Consider the following 13,645-nt stretch of genomic DNA (forward strand, 5'->3'; position numbering starts at 1 on the left):
TATATATACAGCTTTAAAATCTATAATATAACATTCATAACATTCTTTTTATATATTGCCACTGGTAACATTGCAAAAATTGGTTAAGCTTTCCATCTTGTGGTCATGAACTAGAATCGCACACAGCACTTCCTTAAATATGAAGCAAATTAACTCAAGCAGGAAATGATATGTCAGGATATGTGACAACCTGCTAAATTGGTATTTAACCAAAGGAATATTTATGGTTTTCCCACAGTAACAGTGTTGATTGAAAGCATTCTCAAAGGATGCACTGTATTCTCTTTCAGTGTGGGTGTCACATTAAAATGCTAGTCAAAAACAATTTTTTTACCTTTTCCATCTAATAATTAGATTAATCATATGTCAGCAAAATCAACATATGTCGACATCAAAAAGAGATGGTGGGTATTTTAAACATTTAAAATTTACAGACATGGTATTGAGAAATGACAGCAGTTAGTGAGAGAATAAAAAATATAAAGTAGGCCTATAATAGTACACTGTAAGAAATTAATACGTAAAATAACAGAAAAAGTAGGTCTACTAGCAGCTCATTACCAGGACATTATCCATTCATTTTACAGACATTTTCTTTAACTCTAAAACATAACGCAATGCAATGTGAAATTCAAAATACTGGTAAAACACAAAATAATTTTAAAAAACAGGTAAATAATAATAAATAAATAAATAATACAAACAGAAAATTCCCTCAAAATTAATACAGTACATTGTGCCCCAGATTTAGAAAAATCTTTTTTAGAGTGTAGCTAAAACAACCTAGAATAGATGTTTAGGATCCATTTGAATACAAATTCATGATTGACTTTGTTAAAGGAATAGAAAAATAAGCAAACTGCTGGTACTACTGAAATGTATATGTGTTTGATTTGACAGAAAGACAGATTAATAATATTTCATTAATGCATATAACTGATAAACTTTGCAAAGTAAGTTTTGTAGAAACAATATTTCTCACAACACCACAGTGTTATTTGTTCATGATGCGAAAACCTTTTGCTTGAAAAATGTGATCCCTTTTACCCTGATTTCCTTAGTTCTCAATCCATATATAACAGAATTCATTGTCGGTGGCAATATCATAGCACCAAACACAATGAATTTTCTTAAGTGAGGAGAAATATATTTTATCCTGTATAAGATAATGGTGAAAAGACCCAAACACTCAAACTAAACAAAGACAACTAGATGTGTGCCACACGTCTGCAGAGCTTTACTCCTCATGTCAGAGCTTTTGTTGCGGAAACAGGCTATGAGTATCCGTAGGTAAGTGTACAAAATCAGACCCACTGTTGACAGCTGACAGAGAGCTGTTATCAGATGTCCGTAAAGGTTATTAATGGTTGTGTCTGCGTAGACCAGTTGAAGCAGGGAAGGGTTGTCACAGTACGGATGGGTAAGGTAAGACCTACAGTGAGGCAAACGCAGGAGAAGAATGAAAAGGATGGCCATCAGTGTCAAATTAGAGAGACAAACCAACGAGATGATCTTTGTGAGGTGAAGTTTGCTCATAATGGTAGTGTATCTCATCATATCTGTCGTATGCCATGGTGGTCAAGATGAAGACCGCTGATACGGCGTATACATGTATGAAGAATGCTTGAGTGATACAGATGGAGAAAGGCATGGTCCTGCCCAGAAAGCAAAATTCCTGAGGCCCAGATCAGGCCCACACCTGACACTTTCATCTGGCCCCACGAATGATGGCAATTGGGCGGTCCGCTACTGTTTGACAGATTTGGGCCACAAGCAAGCAAAAGAAAGCCCAATGTCAGCCATGAATAAACCAAATAAAGCAGAACTGGCCCAAATCTGGGCCACATTGATTTGAATTCTGGCCCAGATCCAACATCTTGCTCCGACCCACATACTGTGAAGAATGATATGGCACTTAGGCGGTCTGCTCCTGTTTGCCAGATTTGGGCCACAAGCAAGCCAAAGGAATGCCCCATGTCAGCCATGAATAAACCAAATAAAGCAGAACTGGCCCAAAGCTGGGCCACATTGATTTGAATTCTGGCCCAGATCCAACACCTTGCTCCGGCCCACATACTGTGAAGAATGATGGCACTTGGGCGGTCCGCTCCTGTTTGCCAGATTTGGGCCACAAGTAAGCCATAGGAAGGTCCAATGTCAGCCATGAATAAACCAAATAAAGCAGAACTGGGCCACATTGATTTTAATTCTGGCCCAGATCTAACACATTGTTCTGGCCCACATACTATGTAGAATGATGGCTTTTGTGTGGTCCACTCCGGTTTGCCAAATTTGGGCCACAAGCAAGCCATAGGAAGGCCGCATGTCAGCCATGACAATAAATAAATAAAATAAAGTAGAACTAGCCCAAATCTGAGCCACATTTATTTTAAATTCTGGCCCAGATCCAACACCTTGCTCCGGCCCACATATTACGTGGAATAATGGCATTTGGGCAGTCTGATTCTGTTTGCCAGATTTGGGCCTCAAGTAAACCTTAGCATTGCTGCATGTAAGCAAACCAAATAAACCAAAACTGTCCCTAATGTGGGTTTTATTCTAACCCTGGTCTTCCCCACATTCCTCATGTGGCCCACATGCTGCATGGAATTTTGGCATTTTAGCAGTGGTCCACAAGCAGGCCACTACACAGCCACATTTTAGCTAATAAGGAACCAAATAAACCATAAATATACATTATCTGGACCTCACTAAGCATTAACAATACTCAACATTGTAAAGGGAAATTTAAAAATGTCCTCCATAAATGTTCAAATAAGTTCCAGAAATGTGTCCTACTTGATAAAATCATCCCGACCCAAGTTTTGCACAAGCAGCAATTAAAATGTCACAGATAAATATTCAAAGACACATTCCAATACTTTAAAAACTGTTCTTCACAAGTTTGAACTTAAATGCTTCTCACTCAGACTCTACCTACACAGTAAGTCTGTGAGTGTCATAGCTACGCTGTGTTAAAGAGCACACGACGAAGATGAAAGATTATATATCATAAGTCTTTAATCCAACAAGGGTAAATCCAACAAGAGGTAAATCCAAACACAATGTAGCACAGCAACATTTAAGACATGTAGACGTAAGATCAGACAAACTCAAAGTGAACATACAGGAAAAGAATAATACAATCAACATGTAACACAGTTCATAGTTCGGGAAGGAGGAGGCGGGAACCGGCGAACATTTAAACAAAACTTTAATAATAAAATAAATACAAAACTTAAAATAGAACCAAAACAAAATCCAGGCCTGGTCCTCTCTCGTCTTGCACTGTCGTCACTCCTCCTTTTATCCTTACGGAGCTCCTCCATGGGACTCGAGACCGGTGAGTGGCGCAGGTGTCACGCATTATCACTTACTCCACCGGCCTCACTCCGTTCCCACGGCTCTCGGCCCCACCCCACTTGTCACACAACACAACAAAGGAAATAGTGCAAAAGGAAAACAAAGTCCAAATGAACAGAAACCGTGACAGTACGAGTACAATCATTATAGTGCACTTCTGTTTTTATGCTGCACAGTACACATATAAAAAACTGCCATTAAAAGCATGTTTCAAAAAATAAATGCCTTCTTAAGACTAACATCCAGATCACCCTGTATCAGTTAACTGTGTTGCATCCTACTAAAAGTAGCCAAATTCTATTAGGCCATATTTACAATTTCAAGCTTCTATTTCAATTAGCCAGTGTCAAGTGTTACATCCAAGAAGTGGCCTCACTTGTCAAGTGTTACAACCAGAAGTGGTCTTCATCTGTTTTATAATATATGGGGCATATTGGCCTACACACTGATTAGCCAATGCTGACTGTGCCGTATATTTGGCAAAAGTGGCCCAAATTGTTATTAATTATTGGGGAAATATTTGTCATTTTATATGCGGGCCACATTTGCGGCATCATATAAGGGCCACTTTAGGCTCACAGCCATATTAGCCAGTGTTCACTGTGCCATACCTTTGCCAAAACTGGCCCAGATATGATTGAGGATAATTGGGTCACATTTGTGACATCATATGCGGGCTACTTTATGCTCACAGCCACATTAGCCAGTGCTTACTATGCCATATCTTTGCCAAAACTGACCCAGATACGAATTTAATAACTGGGCCACATCTTCTAACCCTGGTCTTCCCCACATTCCTCATGTGGCCCACATGCTGCATGGAATTTTGGCATTTTAGCAGTGGTCCACAAGCAGGCCACTACACAGCCACATTTTAGCTAATAAGGAACCAAATAAACCATAAATATACATTATCTGGACCTCACTAAGCATTAACAATACTCAACATTGTAAAGGGAAATTTAAAAATGTCCTCCATAAATGTTCAAATAAGTTCCAGAAATGTGTCCTACTTGATAAAATCATCCCGACCCAAGTTTTGCACAAGCAGCAATTAAAATGTCACAGATAAATATTCAAAGACACATTCCAATACTTTAAAAACTGTTCTTCACAAGTTTGAACTTAAATGCTTCTCACTCAGACTCTACCTACACAGTAAGTCTGTGAGTGTCATAGCTACGCTGTGTTAAAGAGCACACGACGAAGATGAAAGATTATATATCATAAGTCTTTAATCCAACAAGGGTAAATCCAACAAGAGGTAAATCCAAACACAATGTAGCACAGCAACATTTAAGACATGTAGACGTAAGATCAGACAAACTCAAAGTGAACATACAGGAAAAGAATAATACAATCAACATGTAACACAGTTCATAGTTCGGGAAGGAGGAGGCGGGAACCGGCGAACATTTAAACAAAACTTTAATAATAAAATAAATACAAAACTTAAAATAGAACCAAAACAAAATCCAGGCCTGGTCCTCTCTCGTCTTGCACTGTCGTCACTCCTCCTTTTATCCTTACGGAGCTCCTCCATGGGACTCGAGACCGGTGAGTGGCGCAGGTGTCACGCATTATCACTTACTCCACCGGCCTCACTCCGTTCCCACGGCTCTCGGCCCCACCCCACTTGTCACACAACACAACAAAGGAAATAGTGCAAAAGGAAAACAAAGTCCAAATGAACAGAAACCGTGACAGTACGAGTACAATCATTATAGTGCACTTCTGTTTTTATGCTGCACAGTACACATATAAAAAACTGCCATTAAAAGCATGTTTCAAAAAATAAATGCCTTCTTAAGACTAACATCCAGATCACCCTGTATCAGTTAACTGTGTTGCATCCTACTAAAAGTAGCCAAATTCTATTAGGCCATATTTACAATTTCAAGCTTCTATTTCAATTAGCCAGTGTCAAGTGTTACATCCAAGAAGTGGCCTCACTTGTCAAGTGTTACAACCAGAAGTGGTCTTCATCTGTTTTATAATATATGGGGCATATTGGCCTACACACTGATTAGCCAATGCTGACTGTGCCGTATATTTGGCAAAAGTGGCCCAAATTGTTATTAATTATTGGGGAAATATTTGTCATTTTATATGCGGGCCACATTTGCGGCATCATATAAGGGCCACTTTAGGCTCACAGCCATATTAGCCAGTGTTCACTGTGCCATACCTTTGCCAAAACTGGCCCAGATATGATTGAGGATAATTGGGTCACATTTGTGACATCATATGCGGGCTACTTTATGCTCACAGCCACATTAGCCAGTGCTTACTATGCCATATCTTTGCCAAAACTGACCCAGATACGAATTTAATAACTGGGCCACATCTGTGACATCATATTTGGGCCATTTTAGATCACAGCCACATTAGCCAGTGCTCACTGTGCCATATCTTTGCCAAAACTGGCACAGATACGCTTTAGGATAACTGGGCCACATTTGTGGCATCATATGTGGGCCATTTTAGACTCTCAGCCATATTAGCCAGTGCTTACCATGCCATATCTTGGCCAAAACTGGCCCAGATACGTTTTAATGTACCTGGGCCACATTTGCTGAAACATATGTGGACCACATTTGGTTTACACCCTGATTAGCCTTTGTCGATAATGCCACATTTTTTCCAAAGGTGGCCCACATTTGGTTGGCACTATTTGGGCCATAATCACTGTTTACCACATGGGCCACTTTAGGGTCACATTCAGATTACACATTGCCGTCAACACTGCATCTTTACCTACAGAGGCCCACATGTGATTTGATATATTTGAGCCATTTTTGCTGTTTTACATATGGGCCACTTCAGGCTTACATCCATTTTGTCCGGGCCATAAGAAGGCCAGCAGTGCCATATCATTGCCTTAAGTGGCCCACATCCGCATGCTATCTGGGTGGTGTCAAACAGGAGCTCCCGCATGATGTGAGGGAACAGGCACATAGAACCTAATTTAACAGGAGAATATACATTGGTTCATGAAGACCCTTATTGGTTATGACAGTGAACAGGAGGAGAGAGTTGCAGAACAATATGATTATATAATTCAGAGCAGCAAAGACAACTGCAACAATGGCCTTCTCGGGGGACACATCAAAGCCATGAAGAGACAGATCAGATGACACATTGTAGATATTGCCAGCTGAAGACATGATATTGTCCTAAACAAAGTAAAAAGAGAAAATATTTATTACAGCTCAATCAAGTGTACTATGGGTAAATGTGAGACATTTAAAATACTTACAACAATCCTTTGCTCCTCTATGTAAGGTTCGGTGACAGATATTTGCTTTCGATAACATGATGGTTATTAAATGTCTGATTGATTGACTGAGCAGTCATGCAGCAACTTGACCTGTTCTAACAAGTGTGTATGCTTACGTCATGGGTCTTTTATACTGTCTTTGAGTTATTAGTCTGATTATAAATCTCATGAGGGGAAATCCCCACTATGATTATCTCATTGTCAAGTTCAACAAATCATGTTTGTCATCTTGTCAATCAATGGAAGAGCAACTGTAGGGTAGACTAATCATAAGTTTTCAAATCTGTTGAAATATGACAAAAAAGTTATCATATCCAATTCTACTAGATAGCAAGAATAGCTGGAGATCTTTGATGTTGCTTTTAAAGGTTTTAGTAGTTTAAATTAACTAATGAATCTAATTTAAATAAAGAAATAAATAGTCTGTACTCAAAATAGTTTTGTATAAAAAAGTATTTTAATGGACCCATTTAGCATTTTTGGGATTCTCAGAAGCAGAAGACTTCATAGTTTGGTAAAGTTCAATAGGTGAATGGAGGGGTTATGACGATTCCAAGGGCCTGACATGGGAGGGGACGGAAGCAGTGGTGGAGGTAACGAATTACAACCACTCACGTTACTGTAATTAAGTAGTTTTTACTTGTACTTTTTTGAGTATATTTTTAAAGCTGTACTTTTACTTGTACTTAAGTACAAATTAAGCAAAATAATCTACTTCGTTACTTTTAAATCATAGTTCTTTACTGAGTACGCCCACAATCTGAACTGATATTCAAACATTTGACGGCACTTCAGTTGCCAATAAAGATATCCGACTGTAAAGGGACCAATAAAAGCCCTGATATCTGAACCGGGAAAAGCCGCCACTTTTCCAAGCTGCGTCTGTCTTTCCTCTCCGACAGTGAGCTTGACACGCATCCGCCCCCTGTCAATTACAGAGTCTGAATGTCTGCGCTGGATTGCAAGTATTCCGCATAATTTTAATCAGTCCCGCGCAAATGTGGAGAGCGCTTTATTGTAACATGAGAACACAGTAATGTAGGCCTAATCGCAAAAAACTGGATGTGAGCTCTCAAATAGGCCTAACATGTACAAATGAGCTGTCTGTCCTCTCACTCCGATATTGCTTGTGCGCACTCAGACTATGCAATCGCGATCTCTGCTTTTAAAATTGAAATTATTTATCTTTGCTCCTGGATTAAACGTTGTCAAAAGTTATCAACCATTCAGAATAGATCCACACCTGATGAAAATCCTCCTGGAAATTTTATTGGCTGTAAGTGAAATGCACCGGAAAGTCTTTCAACAATCAAAGATGGAAATGTTTTGGAATGGGATATTTGTCTGATTTGTACATATAAATATCCCAGTCTGCCTAACTGCATTACTAAATTGTACAGACATTAGGGTCAAAGCCATCTGATGTTCCATTTATCTAAATAAATAGGCCTAACATATATGGCTCTTAAATCACTGCTTATAAAAATTCAGTGTTGTCATATTTCGGATACCTCAACAGAATTGAGGTCATTTGTTTTATAATTTTATTACTGAATGTGTACTTGTCTTTTTTTTGCTAATTTAATTCAGTTTGAAATCAAATTTGAAATCAAGCTTCCTTGTGTTGTAAGCTTTTGCAACAAAGTTACCCTATTTTAAAGACACAAATACACAGAATGAGCAAATGTTTAAGATTGAGATTTTTGTAATGGTAATTGATCAATATTTATATGTATGTAAATAAAAGCCTATATTAAAATCTGTTCATCATATAAAGCAAATGTGTCTTTTTAGAAGACTTGGATTAAACCAAATTCAAAGCTTGAAATACTCTACTCATTTCACTTGAGAATACTATCTCAACAGCCATTTATGAGCATTATTTAATTAATATGACATATTTAAGCTGAGCATTTAAAAATGTGCTGTGCACACTACAGTCTCCGTGCTCACAGTGTCTCAGACACTAATATTTTAGCTGAATCACTGTCAGGCCATCCGGGATTTCAGTATGGTGATAAGTATTACATGGCATTGTGGGTGTATATATGCATAGTTTGTTGTTTTCTTGGGGCGTCTGGCAGAGCATTTGGACCCAGAAGCGGTGAAGCATGATGTCAGGCGTAACAAGCAGATATTCTTAACCACTCCTATCCAACCGTGAATCTGCTATGAGCAAGAGGTGGAGTGGAGGTGCGCCACAATAAAACCCCACCCTTTATTCAATATTCCATTTCACCTGGAAATACATCACAACACTGAAGTCACTTGCAACTTCCGGTTCACGGGTACTTTGATATTGATATTTTTCAAGGTATTGAAGTTAGAAATGACTGTATCATGACCACTAATTCACATACTTTGTCAATAAGATAAAAGTGGGTTTTGTTCAAAGTAGCTATTATCCACATAGATCTTTCATATGAATTAATATTTTTTTAATTAAATATCGCAGACTAAAAAGTAAGTAGTAACTAGTAGTTTTTGAGAGGAGTACTTTGTACTTTTACCTAAGTACTGTTTTGACACCAGTACTTTTACTTGTAATTGAGTATTATTTCAGCAATGTAACAGTACTTGTACTTAAGTACAAATTTCCAGTACTCTTTCCACCACTGGACGGAAGGTGGAACATGATTTCTACTAAGGGGGGCCCCCGAGCAGGGGCGTGTCTACGTGGTGGCCAGGGGTGGCACCGCCCCCCCCCCTGAAATTTGGCTGGCCACCCCAGGTGCCCCCCCTACCAGATGTCTTGCGATAGATTTGTTTTTTTGTAAATTTCTAATTGCATCTGGCAGTGGCGGATCCTGGCATGTGTAGGCACGCGATCCATGTGTGCGAGGACGAATCTCTCCACTCCCAAGCGGATTTCCTTCAATCACTCAAAACTGGACGTGTGCTTTTAAATATTGTTCTTTTATGAATTGGCTCTGCTCTGTCACTGTCTCTGTCACTCTTTGTTTAGTGAGTGTACACGATGTATTATAACATACATCGTTCCGCAAACACAACCTGTCAGAAATTATTAGCCGCATTTCAACTGCGCACACGGGCCTGCCGGGGCTAACAGCTTCCAGCTTCCAACTACGACATTCAAAGCCATAATCAAACAGCATAAACTGGAATTTATGATTTTTTTCACATAGAAAGGACACACGTATTAAATCACGTCTGCGCTGCGCCGAATCGCCGATTAATTTGTGATCACATGGCTGCTTTAAACGGTTCCATTAAGCCTTTAGCCCAAAAGAGCGCACATTTACAAAGATAATGATAAATTCTCACATGTTCACGGCTCACTTCTTTACAGAGTATGATTCTACATTATATTAATGTTCCACTAAATTAATCTGAAGAGTTTTGAGTGCTCTCTCCCGTCCAAAGATAGAATACCCTAATATCTTACAGGGACTTTGTCCCGTCTCACTACCTCCACATAAAGTGGAGCAGAAATTTCATCTAAACGATTTAAAAAAATAAAAATAGCCATTTACAGGGTTCTTACGGTCATGAAAAACCCAGAAAGCTTTGGGAAAGTCGTGGAAAATTATTTTACAAATCTCTATATAATAGAATATGTTTAATCACGTCCTGAATCTCGGTGCGGGATTGTGCATTTTGGATACTCATTTTCGTAGGTTTCGCACGTTTGGAAAATTCCAATTTCCAATTTATTTAATAGGCCTATACAATGTAGGTTAGATGAGTTAAAAACTCATCAATCATTTGAAAACAGCGTGAGTGGTTCAGCTGTAGGCCTACCGCGTCTTCTCGCTCTTACTCTCACTCTCAAAATTGCCTCACATCAGCGCATCTCGTCTGCACTAAGAGAGCTGCTGCACACCGCGATACAATACTTTCGCTCAGCTGACAGGACTGTCACTTACCTAATCGGGTCAGTGTTGCATCATCACAAAAGTTTATAATTTGCACGTCTTTTTAAGTCTTTTTAAACTATTCGGTACTTGTGCGCTCCAAACTAGTTTTCTGGGCGCTCACGGTCACATCCAAAGCGCCCACACATGAAGCCGCCTCACAAACACCTCAAGAAAAAGTTATTGTTTTCATTGTTTCTGACTCAAGTAACCCTGCATTTTAATAAATAATGTTACAATGAACAAGTTACTAGCAATGCAATAGCACAAGGATACAAATGAAAAAACTGTTTTAACTTTTTCAGGTAGGCTAGCCTAAAACTAACAGTAGCATCTACTATTCAGGAACAAAATACTATGATGTATAAAGTCATAGATATAGATTATATTTATATATTAATATTAATATAAAAAAATTATAAAAAACTGTGCTAGATTTACTACTGTATGTTAATAACTGTGAAAATGTGTTATCACAGTCTGTGGAAATGATCCATTTTGTATGGTGTGGGCTGCCACCAGTCTTGCCACCCTCTGCATTCACCATATTGAAATTATGTGATCTGTGGTGTTTCACGAAAAATCTAAGAAAATCCTCACACTATTTGGATATGAAAGAAAGCATCTTTCAGATCCGACTAAAACCAGTCCCATGGGCAGACATCCAACATTCCAATTTTCCAACATTAAAGGTGTAATAGGTGATTGTCTTCAGAAACATTTTTTGTTATGCTGGTTGAAAGTCTCTTCACATCCCGATACCAATCATTAAGTTAAGTGGTCTAAATGTATTCATCTGTATTTATATATTCTGTGGAAGGCGTAGGACCAAGAAATGTTCGTCCAATCAAAATGCTCGGTCCGAGCGTTTTAATATGCTTTCCTACCTGCCTGTCAACTTATGTATCTGCATACCTCTGCGCACTCGGTTCGCGCAGACAGTATACTTCACCAGCGCGTTCACGCACGCTTTGCAGACAGAGCGAAAATGGCAGACAAACATCAACAACCCGATCTTCCTTCCTAGTATTGTAGTACTTTTAAAGTTTTCTCACCGGTGAATGACGCATGATGTAGTCCAGCGATTAATCCAGTCCTCGTGCCCCCCGCTCTGCATATTTTGAATGTCCCGCTTAGTTAACACACCCGATTCAGATAACCAGCTCGTTAGAAGTGAGCTACGTGCATGAACTGTGTTCCGATCGATATGATCCCTACACAGTGTTCATTGCTCCTTCCTCACTGAGCGGGGGAAATACGTTGAAGTTTACGTTCAGGTGGCCATGGCGGAGCAGCCACCGTGGCCTTGGCCTCAGCACTTGGCCCGGCCACTACGGCCGGAGCCCTATATCCCCCCAAAACAAATTCCTTGGGGGAAATTCTGGGTTCTGAGGCCCTCTGTGGGCCTGACGTAGGAGCAGGGGCCCTCCCCGGGCTTGACTTGGGGACGGGAGCCCTCACTGGGCTGGATGTGGGAACAGGAGCCCTCCCTAGGCTTAACTTGGGAACTGAAGCTCTCCTTGGGCTAGACGTGGGAACTGGAGCCCTTTCAGGAGCAAACTCAGGGGCTGGAGCCGACACTGGAGCAGACTCAGGGGCTGGAGCCCACAGTTTCTTCCTCCGCATTCTCCTTTTATGAGCAGAGGTGAAGGAGACTGCTGCAGTCAGCTGAGGGCTTGGGAGTGAATTGGCCAGTGGGCTTGAGAGTGCAGCGGCCGGCGGGCTTGACTGCTGAGCGGCCGGCGGGCTTGTCTTCGTAGCGGCCGGCGAGCTTGACTTCAGAACAGCAGGCGGGCTTGAGAGTGCAGCGGCCGGCGGCCTTGACTGCTGAGAGGCCGGCGGGCTTGACTTCGGAGCGGCCAGCGGGCTTGACTTCGGAGAGGCCGGCGGACTTGACTGAGGAACGGCTGGTGGGCTTGTCGATGGAGCGGCCGGCGGGCTGGTTCTGGATCAGGGCCGGACGCTCTCCAGACACCGGAGGATCGCTTCCCTCCAGCTTAGCCCTGTGGTGTCTGGGAGGTCCACAGGGCGATAGTAATTGGCCCCGATCCAGAACAGAGGATTCAACGTGACGTTGTCTAATGCTGCCATCGCGGTGAGCCCGCAGAATTCCCGGGCATAGTCTATGAAAGGGAGATCCCTGCGGGCTAGAGCGGAGAACCGTGCGGCTGATTCCATAGCCACGGGGAGAAACAGGAAAAGATAACACTCAACAAACGGGAAAAAAAACAGGGAGAAGGGGCTCCGCTTACTGTTTCAGGTCCAGTGTTCTGTCACGGTGCTGCCTACTGTGCTGGAGCGAGGAGACGCGGAGACATGGGAGCATTTACTAGGAACAGTCTTTAATCATAAACAGGAACACACATGTAGCACATGGACCTTTCGAAGAACAGACAGAAACTGAAGACTTATAAAGACAGGGAAACAAAGGAATAAACAAGATGATCAACAACACAGGTGAACAGAATGAACTAATCAGGGGAACTAAGGGAAACTAGGTCTCGGAGCACATTAGGAGAAAAACAACAAACACGGGAACACAGGGCTGACAACTGTAGATTTAAGTGACCAAAATTTTATGATATTCAGTCGACTAAAACTAGACTCAAACTAAAACAATTCAGATGACTAAAATATGACTAAAACTAAATGGCATTCTAGTCAAAAGACTGTGACTAAGACTAAATCAAAATTTGCTGTCAAAATTACCACAGGATGGCAAGCGTTTTGTTTATTTTCTTCTTAAAACCATCCAACATCTATGGCTATATTCATGGTGAGAACTAGTTAATCCATGACAAGTCAATCTGCATACAAGTCTGTTTTACACACAAGTCAGGGGGGATAAATTGGAATCTTCAATTCACCTAACCTGCATGTCTTTGGGCTGTGGGAGGAAACCGGAGTACCCGGCATAAACCCACGCTGACATAGGGAGAACATGCAAATTCCACACAGAAAGGCCTCCTGTCCCTGCCGAGGACCTTCTTGCTGTGAGACAACAGTAACCACTGATTTGTAGTCGTGTCCTCTTTTGGAAGACCAAACAAAGTAGTTTCGCTTTCACAACGAAACACACAGCGGCCTCACGTTAGGGCTATCGCGGCAATAGCACGCGATGAGACCT

The 13,645-nt window shown here is 40.9% G+C and overlaps 1 pseudogene; it reads right to left on the reverse strand.

The window, feature by feature from the left end:
- Positions 1-1,002: 1,002 nt before the first annotated feature.
- LOC107588052 (olfactory receptor 52E8-like) lies at positions 1,003-6,530 on the reverse strand (annotated as a pseudogene).
- Between the last annotated feature and the right edge of the window lie 7,115 nt (positions 6,531-13,645).

This window comes from Sinocyclocheilus grahami, unplaced genomic scaffold (genome assembly GCF_001515645.1).
Source record: "Sinocyclocheilus grahami isolate Dianchi unplaced genomic scaffold, SAMN03320097.WGS_v1.1 scaffold6.1, whole genome shotgun sequence".
Classification (NCBI taxonomy): domain Eukaryota; kingdom Metazoa; phylum Chordata; class Actinopteri; order Cypriniformes; family Cyprinidae; genus Sinocyclocheilus; species Sinocyclocheilus grahami.